The sequence below is a fragment of the Alligator mississippiensis genome, chromosome 7 (genome assembly GCF_030867095.1).
Source record: "Alligator mississippiensis isolate rAllMis1 chromosome 7, rAllMis1, whole genome shotgun sequence".
NCBI lineage: Eukaryota > Metazoa > Chordata > Crocodylia > Alligatoridae > Alligator > Alligator mississippiensis.
This window is the reverse complement of record NC_081830.1, coordinates 6,696,793-6,715,187: the sequence shown is the minus strand read 5'-3', so window position 1 is coordinate 6,715,187 and position 18,395 is coordinate 6,696,793. Positions and strand designations below refer to the sequence as shown.

The following is an 18,395-nucleotide window of genomic DNA, read 5'->3' as shown; positions in this document are numbered from 1 at the left end:
AGGGACAGCACCAGGAGACCCGGCTTCCCACCAGGCTAGAAGAGGAAACAGTCCCAGGCCTTGGAGACCCACAACTCTCCCAGGCACTGATTCCAGCCCTGCCGCTTCCTGATGACCCTGTGCTGGGAGGTCAACACTGGAGCCCACCCCCCCGCCATCTCCCCCATGTGCAGTGGATCAATTGTATGGACAGCCTGCAGGGATCATGTGTTCACCCAGCCCCCCCAGGGGAGGACAATAAATAACGAGCACAAGCTTATTGAGGATCACTTCAGACTAGATATAAGGAAAAACTTATTTGCAGGTGGAGTGCTGAGGGTTTGGAACAGGCTCCCTCCAAAGGTGATACAGTCATCCACCCTGGTGATCTTCAAAAAGCATCTTGAGGCCCACCTTCCTGTGGTCATCTGTGTGGCAGAAATGCCACCGTCTGTGTCCCTCTCCAGAGATCTGTCTCTGCCAGCGTGACAGGCTGGTGTTGAATCCCTCAGGGAGGGGGATCTTCCTCCCTGCCGACATGACAAAAGCCTGGTGCCTCGGAGGCGGATGCTCTGGTCACCTGGGGAGGGGGAAGGAAAATCCCCGCTCACCGGCCCAGGTAGCCAGTGATGCTTTTTAAATTGGTTGGCTTGTGGCCAGCACTGGCAGCTTCGATTGGACCAAGCTGCTGAGGTCAGAAAAGTTATTTAAAGGCCCGGTCCAGGAAGAAGGCAGCCATGCGATCATCCAGGTGAATCTGAAACTGGGAGAGGAGCTTCACCATCTGAAACAGGCTCTCTCCTCATAACCGCAAGCTCCAAGAGTGCCCTGCCTCCAGAGGAAACTACAACCACCTCTGGACGATGCGTGTGAGTAAGCTACTCGAGATCAGACTAGATATTTAGCTTACAGTAACTCAGATGCGGGATCAAAAGGCTACCTCAGCCTTGCTGGTTTGCTCTATGGGATCCCTCTGAGATTCCTCTGATATTCCTATGATACTGCTCTACCTTTTACCCCATTTTTGCCCTACCCCCTGTAATCAATAAAGTTCTCCTTTGTGACCGGTGTGGGAGACTTATTGAGGGGTGGGTCTAAATTATGCCGAGGAGGCCCCTTAGGTCTGTGGACTAAGGGAGACTTTCCTATTAAGCCTCTGACTTGGGGAAGTGCCCCAAGTGCCTGTATTGGGTCTAGTACCCATTGGATGATCAGGCCTGCGTTCTCCAAGGTGCGCAGAGCCAGAATTGAGTCCAGAGCCTTGGATGGTGGCAGCGGGAACCCCAGGCTAGCGGGGGTGCTCCAGGGAAGGGCTCGGCCGGACAGGAGGCACCCCAGGGAGGCACTCGGAGCTGGAAGGTGGTTGGACGCAGTGAGGTGGGCGGCTCAATGCAGGAGCGCCCCCTACTGGCCCGTCACACTTGCATCCTGTGGGGATTGGGGGTCATGTTGGGTGCTTGACTACTGGTGTCATGCTGATTGCCCTCTGGGCAGGTAGGGCCAGAAATTGTGGAAGTGCTCAAGGGAGTGAAGAGCTCCAGGCCTTTGCACTTGAATGTGACTGGTCCAAATACAAGAAGCCCTCAGATGGTCAAGGCTGATCCCATTGGAGTTTCCCTCCATGCATATGAGGTTTCCAGGTTGAAACTTCCCTGATCTGAGTTGTTGAAATTGTGCAATGTTGATAAGAACCTTCTTCTCCTTTTTGTGCAGCCCCTGCTCTGCTCTGTGTCACTGTGTCACCGGCACAGTAATACATGGCTGTGTCAGCAGCTGTCAGGGAGCGCAGCTGCAGGGAGAACTGTTTCTGGGAGGTGTCTGCCGAAATCGTTACCCGGCCTCGCAGGGAGGAGGCATAGTTTGTGTACCACCTGGAACTGCTATAATAGGTGCGTCCTATCCACTGCAGCCCTTGGCCTGGAGGTTGCCGGATCCAGCTCCAGGTACTCCCACTACTGAGAGATTCACCGGAGACAGTGCAAGTCAGGGTGAGGGTCTGTCCAGGTTTCACCACCCCTGGGCCAGACTGCACCAGAGTCACTGCAGACACGGCACCTGGGAAAAAGCAGTAAAGAAGGGAGAGAGTTAGCCACCAATCCAGTCCCTTTACTGGTTGCTGATGTTGCCCCCTGCCCCCTGGACACTCACAGGAGAGAGAAGAGATCAGGGCAATCACAAGTAGGACAGTCTCCATGTTGGTTTTCATAGAGAAAGAAGCTCCCAAAAGGCAATAAGGGGCAGGGCCAGGGATCTGCAGAGGCTGAGGCTCCTTGGATGAGGGTTTGCTATTTAACCAGGCAGCCCTGGGCAGGGATTTGCATGTGGCTTCCCCAGGGTGCATATAGGAGGTACTAGGCTCTGAGCACTCAGTACATGATGGATGCCCCTGTGGGGCCAGAACTACTGTATGCTTTGTGCTATAGAAGTTGTGCTGCACTCAGTACACACAGCCCCTATGCTCATGTTCTCTGGGAGGGAAGGAGTGTCTGGAAGACAGGACACTGAGAGATGGGGCTTTGGAGATCCCATTTGTGCAGGGTGGGGAATGCACCATGTCTCTGATGAGAGAAGCTCCGAGGAGAGGTACCTTCAGGTGGACTTCACTGTGCTCTGGGGTCAGACCTCATGGGCTGTGCCTGGCTGGGACCCAGAGCTTCCTGGACATGCCCTGAGCATCTTCAGTAGAGGTGGCCATGCCCAGAAGCCTGGGAAAAATGGAGGAACTCCTAGGGGGAAGGAACCAGTGGTTCTGGGAAGGTCTGGAGGGGCTGGGAGAGAGGCAGGGAGTAAGGAACTGGGAAGGCAGATCTGCTGTGAGCATTTGAGGCCCTTGCTGGAAACCAACTGAGGTTAGATATGTGGTGTCTCACATCCCCTTTATCAGTTTCCCCCTTGGCTGCTGCTGGTTTTGGGAGTTCCTGGGGGCTGTGAGGGGCTGTCCTGGGGCCACTTCCCATCCTGTACAGCCCCTGCTTTGCACAGAGCACTGGCTGAGGCCCAGGGGCTGTGGGTTGTCTCCTGGGACTGTCTAGACCAAAAGGACAAGAGAAGGCTACTGCAGTTAGGGGGTGTCTCCCCATTGCATCTCCTCCATCAGGCTATGAGGAGGCCACAGAGTGGGCACTGAGAAAGGGAGTGGGGAAGGCAGAGAGCAAGGAGCTGCTGGCTTCACATGTCTCTAAGCTGTGTACAGAGGATGGCATTTGGGAGAGGACAAGTGAGGAACAAGCTGTCCTTTCCATCTAGGTTTTCACTGCATGAGATCCACTTCCACTTTAACACTGGCCCAGTGCTGGCAGGAGTTTGCAGACCCTCCTGCCAGCTTTACTTGGACATAGATGGAGCGTTTGGTAGTGGAGACTGAATGAGGAACATGGCTACCAGGAGTTTTGACCATAACCAAGGAGTGTAGTTGGATGCAGCTTAAGCTGTCCAAGTCCAGTGACATGGGAAGAGAGTGGGGAGCCTCTTCTCTTGTTCCTGCCTCCTTGTCCTCATCAGGCACCTTCATATTCACACCTGGTTTGGCAGGGACTTTGGATGGAAAAATCTCACTGCTCTTGGTTGTGTTGGGCTCCCTGCACTGTGCAAGGTCCCCTTCATGCCCTGCCCCTCTTTGCTCTGTGTCACTGTGTCTTGTGGCTCAGTAACAGGTGGTCATGTCTGCCAGGGTGAGGGAGCTCAGTTGCCAGGGGAGATGATCCCTGGACTATGGCTCAGAGATGCTCATCAAGCCCTGGGGAGTGGAGTTGGAGATGGTGTTTCTCTGATCTTTGTCATTTCCCACCTGCTTCAGGCCTTTCTGTGGAGTCAGAGCTTTAATGCAGGACCTGGTGCTGGCTAACAGACCAGGGTGAACTCTTTCCTTCCCCAGGTGACATCTATCCACCCACCCATGCATCTGCACATATTGGATCTGTCTGTCTGTCTCCTTGTACTACAGCTCCTCATCTTTTGTTCCTTCTCCTCAGTGTCATGATGGGCCGAATCCACTCCAGCCCCTTGGGTACCGTGTTCTCCTGTGCTAAACCCTTTCCCAGGGGTCAGTTAGTGGGTGCTTGGATTTGAGTGAAACCAGTAGGCACTGTGGTGCCTCTAGCCAGCTTCCCCTTTTTGCACAGCCCCTGCTCTGCTTTGTGTCACGGTGGCATCCTGGCACAGGAGTACATGGCGGTGTCTGCGGCTGTCAGGGAGCGCAGCTGCAGGGAGAACTGGCTCTTGGAGGGGTCTGTGGAGATGGTGATTCGGCTCTGGAGATGAGAGGCATAGTCTGACCTGCTAGTTGAATATTGATACCCCATCCACTCCGGCTGCTTCCCAGGAAGCTGCCGCATCCAGCTCCAGTAGTAGCTTCCCGTGATGGAGACACTGGAGACAGTGCAAGTCAGAGAGAGGGTCTCTCCAGGCTTCAGCACCCTTGGGCTGGGTTGGACAAGTGTAACTGCAGTAAGGGTATCTGGAAAAAGAAGACCAAGGAAAGAGAGACTCAGCCACCAACTAAGTCCGTGAACCAGCCCTTTTCCCTTCCTCCCCCTTGGAGGCTCACAGCTGGGAGCAGAGAGCAGGGAAAGGAGCAGCAGCAGAGATGTCATCGTTGTTCCCAATAAGTGAGGGAGACCCTCGCCCTGAACAGTCAGGACAGGGGCTAGGCAGGGACCGAATCTGTAGGATGTGGGGCTGTATTTACCCAGGAGTCCCTGGATAAGACTTTGCATGTGGGTTCCCCTGGCGAATAAGAGAGGAGAGCACTTGGCTCCTGCCTGCCCTGTGGAACTTGTGGCAAGGAGATGCATCCCCCTAAATCGAGGCACAGAGTTCATCAGGGAGGTGGGATTGTTGAGGCTGCCAAAGGGATTCAAGCACCTCAAAACCATAACAGACCATAGGAATTGTGGACCCAATCCCCCTTAAAGGCCTCTGAACATCTTAGTCTAAAAAATGTAGGAGAGAAATTCATGAGAATCATGACATATGTAGGAAAGGAGGCTTGTCTCTCTTCTTGGTCAGTGTCAGTTAGTGTTACTTCAAATTTTAACTGTGAATGAGAGTGAGACTATTGTCCGCTGAGACCAATCCACTCACAACTCAAAAACGTTATTAGGTCTTGCCCATTATACTGGAAATAGGGTTAATGCACATAAGTGAAATAGTTTCATAGAGCTTAGGGTCAGAAGGGACCTAAACAGATCATCAGGTCTGACCCCCTGCCATGGGCAGGAATGAAAGTAGGGTCATAACATCCCAGCCAAATATCTGTCCAGTCTCCTCTTGAAGACCCCCAAGGTAGGAGAGAGCACCACCTCCCTTGGGAGCCCGTTCCAGAGCCTGGCAGCCCTCACCATAAAGTAATGTCTCCTGATGTCCAGCCTGAACCTTCTCTCTCACAATTTGTGGCTGTAATTCCTAGTAAACCACGGTAGTGTCCAGGGGAACAGAGCCTCACCCAATTCTCACTGGTCCCCCCTGGTGAGTTTGTAAATGGCCACCAGATCCCCTCTCAGCCTGCTCTTGTGGAGGCCCTTCAGCCTCTCTTTGTAGGGCCTGACCTGCTGCCCCTTGACCATGAGAGTGGCCCTCCTCTGGACCCTCTCGATGCTAGCCACATCCCTCTTCAAGTGCAGCACCCAGAACTGGATGCAGGACTCCAACTGTGGCCTGACCAGTGTTGCATAGAGGGGAAGGATCACTTCCCTGGACCTGATTGTGATGCATCTGTAGATGCATGACAAGGTGCGACTAGCCTTACTGACCACTTCCTTGCATTGGTGGCTCGTGTATCCTGGAGTCAACAATGACTCCAAGATCCCTTTCTGCCACTGTGTTGAAAAGAAGGGTGTTCCCCAGCCTACCGGTGTGTTGCAGGTTCCTTCTCCCTAGATGCAAAACTCTGCGTGTGTCTGTGTTGAATTTCCTTCCGGGACCGGGGTGCAATTGCCGTCTGCAGTGGTCCCTTCCACTGCAGCCAGTGGTGTGGCTGTCTCCTGGGGATTTTTCTCTTTAGCCTTTCTGCTCTGTAGGCGAGTCACCGCATGAACAGTGCAGGGCTTTGGCTCTTGGATCTGTTCCCACCTCCGGAGCTGGGATTCCTGCCCCGTAAGATCCCACCCCACCAGGATGGGGACCGGAGTCCCTTCCAGTACCCCCATTTCCAGGTACGTTGCACAGTCGTTCCACACGACGGGGGCACGGACTACTGGTACCTTCAGGGGTGTGGACCCCACTCCGTGAATAGTGAGGGTCTTTCCCTGGATTATGTCTGCAGGTGAGACCAGGTTGGAATTGATTCATGTCACACTGGCCCCCGTGTCCAGTTCCCCCACAAGGGTCCTCTCCTTCACCATGATCATGGTCCGGTGAGGGGCCATCACCTCCTCCGAGTTTGTGATCCTGTAGCAACAGACACTCTCCTCAGAGGGGCTCCGGCCCTCCCCCTCGCTGCTCACGGCTGTTGCACGCCTGACGGGCTTGGATCTAGTGCTTAGCTTTGGGCAGTTGGGCTTGATGTGGCCCTGCTCCCCGCAGTTATAGCACCCCCTCTTTTCCGAATTGGGTGGTTTGTCCGAATCTGGGGCTGCCTTGCGCTCTGCAGGAGGTGGCCCTCTTTCCCCTTTTTGACCTGAACCTCCCTTCCCCCCTCTTTGGGACCCTTTTTGCTCCTTCCCAGAGTAGGGAGGCTTCTCACGGTTTAGCAAGAATCAGTCTGCAATTTCAGCAGCCTCTTGAGCAGTTTTGGGGTCCCTGTCCCTGACCAGGGTCTTAACCTCCCTCGGACAGCAAAACTAGAATTGTTCCAGGACCAGGAGATGGCGTGCCTTTTCTAAAGTGTCAGCCTTGGCTTCGGCTAACCATTGACTGCATGTGTCCTCCAACAGGGCCACATAATCAGTCAATGACTTTCCGGGTTGTGGGCGCATATTCCAGAATTTTTTTCCGAAAATAGTCCGGTCCTAACTGGAACCTTTTAGACACAGAAGCTTTAAAGGCATTATAGTCATCAGCTGCATCTGAGGGCAGGCTTTTCAGGACCACCACCATGTCACCTTCTACCAGAGCAGACAAGTACATCATGATCTTTTCCTCCGGCACCTTACACCACTGGGCTTGTCTTTCGAAGTTGCTTAGGAACACTGCAGGATCATCTCCATCTCGGTAGCGAGCGAAGGCTGAGACGTCCAGTTTGGGGTGTTCCCCGGACGCTTGCAGAGTGCTTGCGTTTCCCCCGTTGGGCTGCAGACGGAGCTGAGCCTCCAGCTTTCTCTGCTCCAGCTCCAGCTTTTTTGCCTCCAGCTGGGCTTCCATCTCCATCCTCTTCTCCTCCAGCTGTCACTTCCTTCTCACGCTGGGCTTCCAGCTCCATCCTTTTCACTTCTAGCTGTTGTTGTTCCTTCTCCTGCTGGGCTTCCAGCTTTTTTGCCTCCATCTCCATCCTCTTCTCCTCCAGCTGCAGCCTTTTTAACTCCAGCTTATGGAGTCTCTGCCGCTCCCCCTCAGAGGGTGATCTCTCTGCGGCCTCTGGACTTGACGAGCAGGAGTGTGTTCCTGGGCCAGACTCAGGAGTTGACGAGCATGAAGCTGACGCTTGCTCTGACTCGCTGGTGCACAAGAGTTTAACCAGCTCTTCCTTCTTTAACCCTTTCTTCACGTGAAGGCCTCTCTCTTTTGCCAGTTCTTTCAGTTCAGGCACGGTCATCCGGACATACTCGTCCGCCATCCTGACGATCTATACTATCCAGTTGACCCGATGTCAAATTAGAAATTGTTTGCTCAAGGGATTTCAGTGACTCTATTCCTTTTCCCAAATTATGCCTCAAATACAGCAGGGTATTCAGATCCCACCTCTGCCACCACGTGTGGCAGGCCACTAGGAGGCGCTCCTGTGTTGAGCCACCCACCTCACTGTGCCCGACCACCTTCCAGGCTCCGAGTGCCTCCCTGGGGTGCCTCCCGTCTGGCCGACCCCTTCCCTGGAGCACACCCGGTAGCCTGGGGTTCCCGCTGCCACCATCCAAGGCTCTGGACCTAATTCTGGCTCAGCGCACCTTGGAAAACACAGGCCTGATCATCCAGTGGGTACTAGACCCAATACAGGCACTTGGGGCACTTCCCCAAGTCAGGGGCTTAATAGGAAAGTCTCCCTTAGTCAACAGACCTAAGGGACCTCCTTGGCATAATTTAGACCCACCCCTCAATAAGTCTCCCACACCAGTCACAAGGAGCACTTTATTGATGACAGGGGGTAGGGCGGAAACAGGGTAAAAGGTAGAGCACTATCAGAGGAATATCAGAGGAATCCCATAGAGCAAACCAGCAAGGCTGAGGTAGCCTTTTGATCTCGCATCTGAGTTACTGTAAGCTAAATATCTAGTCTGATCTCGAGTAGCTTACTCACTCGCATCATCCAGAGGTGGTTGGAGTTTCCTCTGGAGGCAGGGCACTCTTGGAGCATGCGGTGATGAGGAGAGAGCCTGTTTCAGATGGTGAAGCTCCTCTCTTAGTTTCAGATTCACCTGGATGACTGCATGGCTAATGGCTGCCTTCTTCCTGGCCCGGGCCTTTAAATAACCTTTCCGACCTTAGCAGCCCGGTCCAATCGAAGCTGCCAATGCTGGCTGCTAGCCAAACAATAAAAAAACCCCATTCACTGGCTACCTGAGCTGGTGAGTGGGGCTTTTCCCTCCCCCTCCCCAGGTGACCAGAGAATCCACATTCAAAGCACCAGGCTTTTGTCATGTAGGCAGGGAGGCAGATCCCCGGCCCTGAGGGATTCAACACCAGCCTCTCATGCTGGCAGAGACAGGTTTCTGGAGAGGGGCACAGACGGTGGCATTTCTGCCACACCCTCTCCCAGCAGCTCATGCAGAGGTTGACACCTTGTGGGCATCTTGGGCAGCCGTGGCTCTGCAATGCAAATTTGCTGGTGAGGATGATGTGCTTTGCCCCATGATACCTGGGGGAGGCTGCAGCTGATCTTGCTAATTAGATGGAGCTGAAGAAGCAAGTGATATTGTATCAGGATGAAGCTGTTCATGGGCTCCAGGGTTTGTATATAGGCGTGTGTAGTGGTTGCCCCTGGTCAAGGTCGTGTCATGCATAGTTAAGTGTCACCCATTCCTCATGTCTCCCTTTGCCTGGCTGCCTTCTTCAGCCCTGTGCTGCTTCCATGTTGGCCTCTCCTGTCCTCACCTTGTGCCATTAGCTGAATGATGTGGTTCAGGCCTTGGTTAGAAATGTTGATTTTTCGTTGTCTCACCCCCTGTCCAAGCCTGTGGCAGAGCACCAGGCTGCTCGGTAGCAGTACTTACACATGGCAGTGCCAGTGCTGGGAGGTGTAGCTCCCCATCCTGTGGGAGGCAGGATGGGTTTACAAACCCCCACAGCTGTGAGAGCCAAGGAAACACAAGGCCCCCTGGTCACTATAGCCCCCAGAAAAGAGCAGGGGGAGAAGGAGTGTGGGCTGGGTGAGAGGAAGGTCTCTGGGCCTGTAGGCAAGGAGGGGAGCCCTGGAGAAGGCTGCAGCCAGAGACCCCAGAAGTGAAGGGCCAAAGGAAGAGGCTGTGATGGGACTCTGCAGAGAAAGACTGCACAAGCTGGGGCATTGAAAGCTTCTGGGAATAAGTCTCTGGGTGGGTCCTGCACTGAATCCTGGAGACTTAGACACTTTCCCTTCTGGTCCTGGCACAAGAGCCAAAGGTCTGGGTTCTGTTGCCAGCCCCTGGAGGTCTGATGTGGAGGAGAAGACCTGGGGGTCTGGGGGGAAATGGTGGAGGACAGGCCGAGTAGCCAAGTAGAAGGCAGGGTGTGACATGCTCCAGATGCTTTGCCAGCCCCGTGGGGACTGATTGCCTGGTTGACTTCGGGTGCCCTGGATCTGAATTTGTGGGAGTTTTTGGTGCTTTGGGAGCAGGAAGCAGTGTAAAGCAGGAGCTGGCTGCTGCTGCTTCTGCTGCTCACCCAGGCAAGCTGGCACCTGGTTTTGTGCAGCTTCCCTTCACTGTATGTATGTCTCTGTACAGGAGTATGGGTCTGTGTCTCTGGGCTCCAGGCTGGTCAGATACAGGTACACTTCGCTCCTGGAGCCTCAGGAGGCCGTTTCTCCTCCAAGCTTCAACTCACAGCAGGATCCTTCATGTCTGAACCATCTTCTGTGAGTTTTTCCCATGTACTAGACCTCTAGGCTCTGGTCATTTTTTGTTCTCCCCATTGGACCCTTTCCAACATGTTAGCATCCTTCTTGGAGTGTGGGGCCCAAAGCCAGACAGTGATCCAGGCGTGGCCTCAAGAGTGCACCATAGTGTGGGAGAAGCTCTGCCCTGGATGCAAAGATCACACTCCCATGAACACCGGCCAGTGCCCTGATTGTTCCCTGTGTGCTGGCTCTAGCACAGTAATACATGGCAATATCTGCAGCTGTTGAGAAACTGAGTGCCATCTAGCGCTTGGGGAAGGGGAAGTGCCCAGAGATGGTGATTATGTTCTGCAAAATTGCATTGCTATTGTTCAGCTGCCCCATCCACTCTGGGCCTTTTCAAGGAGCCTGGCAGATCAAGTCCCAAATGTAATTGCTAGTGACTGAGCCACTGTGATGGTGCAGATCAGGCTGAGGGTCCCTGGCCTTCCCCATCCTTGGGCCACACTCCTGCACCTGGAGCTGGGACCTGGCACCTGGAAAGGTCAGGGATAAGTCAGGATCAACCCTGCTGAACTCCCCAGTCCCTGTTGTCTACCACAGCCTCCCCAGGTACTCAGATCCTCTGAGCAGAGCCCATAGCCCAGGATGAAAGCTCAGCTGCTGGGGGCACTGGTCCTGAGTGCCCTGGGGCAGCTACTTGAGCAGACAGCTGAGCTGGGCTGGGATTGCACAGAGTACACCAGGGCCAAGCACGGCAGGGCAGGGTAGATTGGGAGGGGTGCGCGCACGAATGTGTGTGCACACGTGATCATGATCATTACTACTGTGTATGTGTGCATGTGTGGGTGTGTGCATGTGAGTGTGTGCACACAACACTTCTCTCTGCAGTGCCTGGGAGGCGGAGCAGACTGCCACACTGTCTAAATATCAGCCAGTGCAGTGAGGCCTATAGATCCTGGAACAGGACAGTGCATCCAAGCTGTGTCCCTAGTCCTGTAACAGCACAGCAGTCTCGTTGCAGGCTGAGTCCTGGGTGCCAAGTTGGGGAGCCTTTCCCTTGTGTTCCTGCAAGATGGACAGGCAGACCAGTGGGGCACAATGGAGAACAGGGAAGGACACCTGGGGTCCATTTTATCTCCCAGATGAGATTTAATCCCTGGCTGGATCAAGTGATCTAACAGGACTGAGTGTGGGGTGGCAGCTGCTGCCTCTGCTGCTCACACAGGCAGGCGGGTCCCGCAGTGCTGGTTTTTGTGCAGGCTCTCATGGGTTTTCATTCACTGTGTGTCTCTCTGACACAGTAATACCGGGCTGTGTCTGCAGGCTGGACCCCAGTCAGGTGCAGATGCACTTGGCTGCTGGAGACATCTCTGCTGAAGCTGAGGCAGCTTCGGAGAGCGCTGTTATAGTAGATGCCTCCCCCACTGGATATAGCTCCAACCCACTCCAGCCTTTTCACTGCTGCCTGCCGAATCCAGTTCATATCAGAGCTAGTGAGAGAGACTCTGGACACGGTGCAGGTCAGGCTGAGGGTCTGTCCAGGCGTCACCACCACAGGGACAGACTCCTTCAGTGTGACCTGGGACAGGACTCCTAATGGAGAAATGAACAGGGTATTAACTAACGGACCCACTCTCCCTGCATCTGCATCCCTCTGACCCCCATGGCAGTACACTCTCACCCACGGTGGCTGTCAGTAGGAACAGCAGAACCAGTGCTGGTTTCATGGTTATTCTGGCAATGCCCAGCAGACAGGAGGGAGCAGGTCTGGGGAGACACTGAAGCACTCAGAGCCAGATCTGGTGTTTAATGAGGAACCTTCCAGGCTTCAGGAAGGAAATGGAGTCACATGATTTGCATGTACTTGTTTTATAAAGGGCTTTTTGTAGGACTCACTGAACACAACACAGATCTGTGTAGTGACTAACAGGGGTTTGAGTGCCTAGAGGTTTAGGAACCTGGGGAACCAGATAAAGACCCAGAGGAGTTTTGCAATGTGCCTATAAGCTAGATATTGTCAAGGCAAATGCTTTCAAGGCTCTAGGCGTTCCCTTCCCTAGTGGAGAACAACCTAGTGGCTGTGTTAGCTCAGGAGCCCCCGGAAAGGGATTTGGATGTGGTCCCAAGTGGGTGTAAGAGGTCTTAGGGTGGAAGGTCACAGGACGTGGTGACCCCATCAGCCAGGGCCAGGCAGGCTGGGGTAGAGAAGGGATCAGGCAGGCTGGACAGTGGGAGTGTTGCCCAGTGGGGACCGACACAAGGTGAGAAGGGAGAGAGCGGAGAAACCAGACAAAGCCACTGTGTGCAGAGAGGGGAACCAGTTCTCAGCAGCGCCAGTTCTTCCCTGTGTGGAATTGGTGCCAGAGCCGAGATTCAAGCGGGTCTTGGGATCTGCATCATTGCTGCAACCATCTCCTGGAGCCCTGCCTAGAGCTACCCATGAGGCCTGTCCCACCTGCCACAGGTCCACCCTCCTGCCCCCTCCCTCTTGATTTGCACTGTAGCTTTGCAAACACCCACCTCCATTTCTCTCTTGTTCACACTCAAACCTTCCTTGGCCTCCTTTCCCTGTCCTTCTCCCTTCTCTTGCACCCCAGCTCCCCTGACCCCTGTCAGCTAGATGCAGAGTTGTGAACCCACCAGGAGGAAGGTCTTTTCTGGCAGGAGCAACATCTGTTAGAAATGCTGCTTTTCCCAGTTTTCTCTCTAGATGAAAGGAGTTAGGATTTACAATGTGACTCCTTTTCTAGAACAGCACACTGCTCCCTTACCTGCAAACCTCTAATCTGGAAGATGCTGGCTGTGCCTCTTTCTGGAAGATGCCGGCTGTGCCATATCCTACCTCCAATCCTGTGAGGGACCCCAGGTGTCTACCTTCTCGTTTCTGGACAATCCACCTTCTGAAAGGCTTTGGCTTATCTGCCTCTTGTATTGCGCCTCCCTCAATCATGGAAAAAGAGCTCTGGGATAGATGGAGGAAATGGGTAAATAGGAGCCCAAACTCCCAGGGGAGAAGGGCTTGGCAGTAGGAGTCGATCTCCTGCTCACAGTCCCTGATGGGGCATGCACTCTCTGGACTGCAGCCTGGAGCTCCTCCAACTGGTGCACCAGAGACCCCAGTAGGAAGCAGACCCCACAAGGGGAGGTGGCCATGCTCCTGGGCCCCAGAGCCTGAAAAAGTGACAGGCAGCCCCCGCAGCCGAGAGCTAGGGGCTCTGTCCGCGTGGAGCCCGGGACCACGGGCTCTGTCTGGGTGGCAGCCTCAGAGGCGCCGGGGGGGTCACAGGACTTGAGAGGACCTGAGGCATGAGGCGTGTGCCCATCCGTGTCATGCCGCTGGCGGGCTGACTGCAGCTGGGACTGTCTACCCTGGTGGACTCACAGAACGGGCCACGGGTGACCCTCCTGAGCAAACTCCTGCACTAACTTGCATGCCAGGCTCAGGAGCGCGCTTGTTTGTGCAGCCTATTCGCGAGGCTCTGGTTGCATAGCTCCCTGGGGGGCTGGGCCAAGTAGGAGCCGATGGGGGGCGTGACACTCCTTGGCCCACTTAGCCTGCTCCCAGCTGATTAGGTCTCTCCCTCCATGGGCCCCTGCTTACCTGCAGGTGGGCCAGGGCTTGTCAGGGGTCCTGGGGTTGTTGCTGGGGTCCCTAGGCTCATGGGAGCACAGGGGGCTTACACCCACATGTCTTGCACCAGATCCGGGACTCTAATCAATTGGGAGAGATTGTGGCAGAAAGCCACCTTTGTTTCTCCCCCAAAAACTCTGCGCTGTGACAGTTGTGATTAGGATGGGCCTAGCAGAGGATATACACCTTTACCCTCCCTCTTTGGATAACCTGAGCTAGATACATTCCTGAGGGAGGGGGAAACCTGCTCCCTCTGCCTATGTGACCGGCATCACATACCTGGGTGAGGGGCTTCCTTCCTGGTGGGCTAGAGTCTGCCCGGCAACTAGTGATATATTTCAAATTGGTTGGCTGACAGCCAACAGGTGCTGGCCTCCATTGGACCAGGTAAGTGAGGTCACCTGGGTGATATAAGTTAAGGACTGCCCGGGAGGAGGGGGCAGCAGCCATGAGGGATACTCAAGAACAAAGAAGAGCTGGACCATCTGAAGCTTGCTCTCTCTCTCAAAACTCATGAACAAGGAACCGCCTGCCTCCAGAGGGAATTTCCACCTGCCTCTGGATGATACCTGTGAGTAAAATAACTGAGATCCATCTAGATATATAGCTCGCAGTAACTCAGATGCGAGATCAAAGGCTCCCCCAGCCACAGGAGTTTGCTCGATGGGATTTCTCTGATATTGCTCTACCCTGGACCCTATTCTAACCCTCCCCTCTGTAACCAATAAAGTTCTCCTGTGTGACTGCTGTAGGAGACTTATTGGGAGTGGGTCTAGATTATGCCTTGGGGTCCCCTTGGTTTGGCTGACTAAGAGAGACCACTACTTCTGCTTCTGACTGAGGAAAGCATCCCAACTTCTTGAAGTGAAACAAGTACCCTTGAGGGCTACTAGGCCTGTGTTTCCCAGGGTGCGCAGAGCCAGAATCAGCCCAGAGCCCCAGGTGGTGGCAGCTCTGCCCCCAGGCTAGCGGGTGTGCTCCAGGAAGGGGTCGGCCGGACGGGAGGCACCCCAGGGAGGCACTTGGAGCCTGGGAGGTGGTCCGGCACAGTGAGGTGGGTGGTTCAATGCAGGAGTGCCCCCTACTGGCCTGCCACAGAGATATCAGGCAAATTTGGGCATGGCATGCTCTTCAGGACTATGGAAGGTGCCACTTGCAGCCTGAGATAAATGCTAGAGAAAAGCAGAGCGAGTACTAAAGGAAGCATCTCTCAGGTGATGTCCACCACTCCCTGAATCTCATGGATGTGTGTGACCTCCCAAGCAGAGATGTCCTAGGTGACTCTGACCTATGCTTTGGCGTCCAGTTCTGGTCTCATTAATTTGCTCTTTCACTGTTGGCTTTGTGAAATGTTTATAAGGACTAATGAGCTACTTTCATGCAAGCTGTATATGGCAGGCCTAGCTCAGTTCCAGTGAGGCCTACTTTGGTTTGTGCTGTTAGTAGGACCCCTGTATCAGCTGCGTACACACTGATCGTTAGTTATATTGATGTATAATCCAACAAGGGATAGAGTGCCCACCTTGTTATCACTGCTCAGGGCAGGAGACAGAGTGATGCCAAAAGCAGAGGCTTCCCCTTGGCTCTCGTTTTCGGGAACTTCCTGGGTGTCAGTGCAGGTGGAGAGAGCAATTCCAGCCCAGCAGGGGCCTGGCTTCTTGGGAAAGCCTGGCCCAGACCTGGTAGGAGGTGGGGTAAGGTCAGGAAAAATGTTCTCCTGCTGGGTTTCATGTGTCTGTTCTTTGACTTTTTTTCCTGTTTCCATTTGTTTTGGTGCTACCTGGTCTGTGCTGCTTCTCCCCGCACAATTTCCATGGGGGCCATTTCTAGGCAGTCACTGTTGGTGAGTGGTGCCCTGGGGTTGGTGGCTGCAGCTCCTGGGTGCTGGCTTTCTGGACTCTCCCCTCCCAGACCTTTCCCCAGAGGGTTGGTGTGATGTGCCCAGAGCTTAGGGAACTCTCCCTGGGGTCAGAGGGTTACAGTGGGCAACACTGGAAGGGCAGGTATTGCTGTGGGGGTCCAGGGCACATCTGGACTCAGCTTCTGCCTGGTTGCCGCTGAGCAGGGAGTCAAGACAAGGCAGGAGGCTGTAAAACCTCTTGCATATCTATTCAAATTCTGCTTCCTATTTTTGTCCAGCTACTGCTCTGTTCTGTGCCTCTGTGCTTTGTCTATTGAGCAGTAATATGTGGCAGTGTCTGCTGCTGTCAGGGAGCGCAGCTGTAGGGAAAACTGGTGTCTAGCAGTGTCTGCAGAGATAGTGATTCGGCTTCGGAGTGACAGGCTATAGTACGTGTTCCCTGCGGTCGGATGTATCAATCCCAGCCACTCCAGCCCTTTGCTGGGAGGCCTCCGGAACCAGCTCCAGTCGTAACCAGTGGTGTAGGAGCCCCGTACATCGCAGGTCAGGGTGAGGGTTTCTCCGGGCTTCACCACCCCTGGACCAGACTCCACCAGCTGCGCCTGAGCAAGGACACCTGGGAACAGGAAACAAGGGAAGGAAGCCATTAGCTCTGGAGACTATTCTTGGCTCTGTGTCTAGTTCCCCCCACTACTCAGTGGATGGACACTCACAGGTGGGGGCAGAAACCAGGAGCAGGAGAAGCCCAAGCGATTCCATCCCTATTGCCGTGGGACAGGAGAGACTTCCCTGCAGGCAGGAGGGGGCAAGGAGGGGACTGGGCAGGGACTGAGTCTCTGGGGCCCAGAGGCTGTATTTATCTAGAAGCCCCTGGGCAGGGATTTGCATGTGGCTCCTAGGACATGTATAAGTTCTTTCAGGGGTAGTACTCAATGCAGGGTGATGGTTTCCTTGGGCCTGGCGAGCCCTCTGGTGCAGAGGCAGACCCTGTACCCTTGTCTTCATCCCTTGGAAGTGCAGGTGTGAGCTCTTCGGGCTGGGGGTCCGTGAAGGGGTGGGGTGGGGGTGTACCCCCTGTGATGGGGGCTTATCTATGGGTTTGTTCAGGGTGGATGGAGCTACTGTATTGCTCTGAGTATGAATTGCTGTTGCATTTCAGATGCACCCAGATCTTCTGAACCTCTCTCCACACACCTCCTCCATAAAAGAAAAAGAAGTCAAATTTGTGGGGATGCATTGGTGCATCCAAGAACTTTTTAACTGAATGGAATGCACAGCCGGTTTCCTTTACAATGCACCATTTTTAAGAGTGTGCTGGATTTGGGAAGGAACCTGTGTTTCTAAACCATCATAAAGCAGCAGGGATGCTGGGAGGGGTGTACTGCAGGAGTGTAAGCTCCTGGAAACACTCTATACATAATTGTCTATCTGTCTGCCTGTCCATTGTGCTCCTGGCAAAGCCTGGCCAGCTGTGGACAGCAGGGAAACGCCAAACCAGAAGTTTCTGAGGCAGCACATCAACCCGTTGACTAGCCCGCCGTATAATGACGCCTACTGCAATCAGAGGATGATAGCTCAGAGAATGACCTTGGGCACCTGCAAGGGTAACAACACCTTCATCCATGCATACTCACTATCAATAAATAGGGTCTGCACTGAGGCTGGGACATACAAGAACGACTTCTTTGTCACTCTCTGCAAGTTTCTAAGCGGCTCCCCACCGAATGGCTGTATGTACCAGGCTAGCTCCTCTAACCAGAGGATTTGCATTGACTGCTACGGAAAACTGCCTGTGCACTACAACCAAGTGAGCGGCTGCTTGTCATGAATCCCGCACTGCTCCGCAGCTTTTGCTCACAGCGGGTCCCCAGGGCCAAAGTCTCTCAGCCTGGCCCTCTCCCTGCTCCCTCCTGGACCATGAATACAGATCATTTGGTGCCAAATCTTAGTGTCCCCATTCCAGCTTTTCTGCTGCCATCAGGGTCTGTTGTGTGCTACACCCACCCTTTCCACCTCCTGCATCCACAGGAGGGGCCGGATCCTGGTGCAGAGCAATTGCCCTCCTGTTGCTGAGTCCTCAGTGCTGTTACTGAGCTGAATTTCTTGCTGCTTTCTGCAATAAACTTTGGCAACTGCAAACTGACCCAGAGTGTTTGTGGGGGCTCGGGGCAGAACAAATACCCACTTGGTCTCCAGGAGCTTGCGGGGAGCATGAATCATGGGGTGGTATCAGGGCCCTTTCCTATTTAGGGTGGCATTCCCCTTCCCTGCAGCCCCAAGGGGAAGGAGGGGAAGAAGGAAGATCTCTTCTTGTCTTGGGAGCCATCTCCGCAGGCATCTTCATCTTCTTCTGCATGGAGCCTAGGCCCTGGGCAGATGCAACATTCACTTCAAAAGCAACGAATGCTTCAAAGGGTGAGTGAGCAGACAGCAAACCCTAAGAAGCCCTCCAGAAAGGGCCACAGTGCTCCAAAAAATGAGCCCGGCTCAAGAAACTATTGTTAGCCTTTGGTTGTTGAAGCACTTCCAGTCATATCTGCATGCTGCACAAGGTGTCCTGGGAGGTTGCTCAGGTCTCGGGCATCCCACAGCGCTCGGCTCTCCCCCACCTCCGCAGGGCAGTGGGGCAGGACAGGGGGAAGACTGGGGTGGGCAGCAAACCAGAGTGCTCCAGGGTGCCTGGCAGTTTTGCAGCTGGAGAGCAGGAATAGCTACGTGCATCTCTGACTCGGGTCCCTGGCCCCCCAGGGTGGGGTGCTCAATAATCCCCACGGTTTTCTGACCTGACACTTCTG

General features: G+C 54.2%; 1 long non-coding RNA gene across 1 annotated transcript; it reads left to right on the top strand.

Moving 5' to 3' along the window:
• The first annotated feature begins 13,745 nt into the window (after positions 1-13,745).
• Positions 13,746-17,259, top strand: LOC132251641 (uncharacterized). The gene is made up of 2 exons (XR_009463633.1): positions 13,746-14,310; positions 16,760-17,259. It is a non-coding gene; the product is annotated as an uncharacterized LOC132251641 (long non-coding RNA).
• The last annotated feature ends 1,136 nt before the right edge of the window (positions 17,260-18,395 follow it).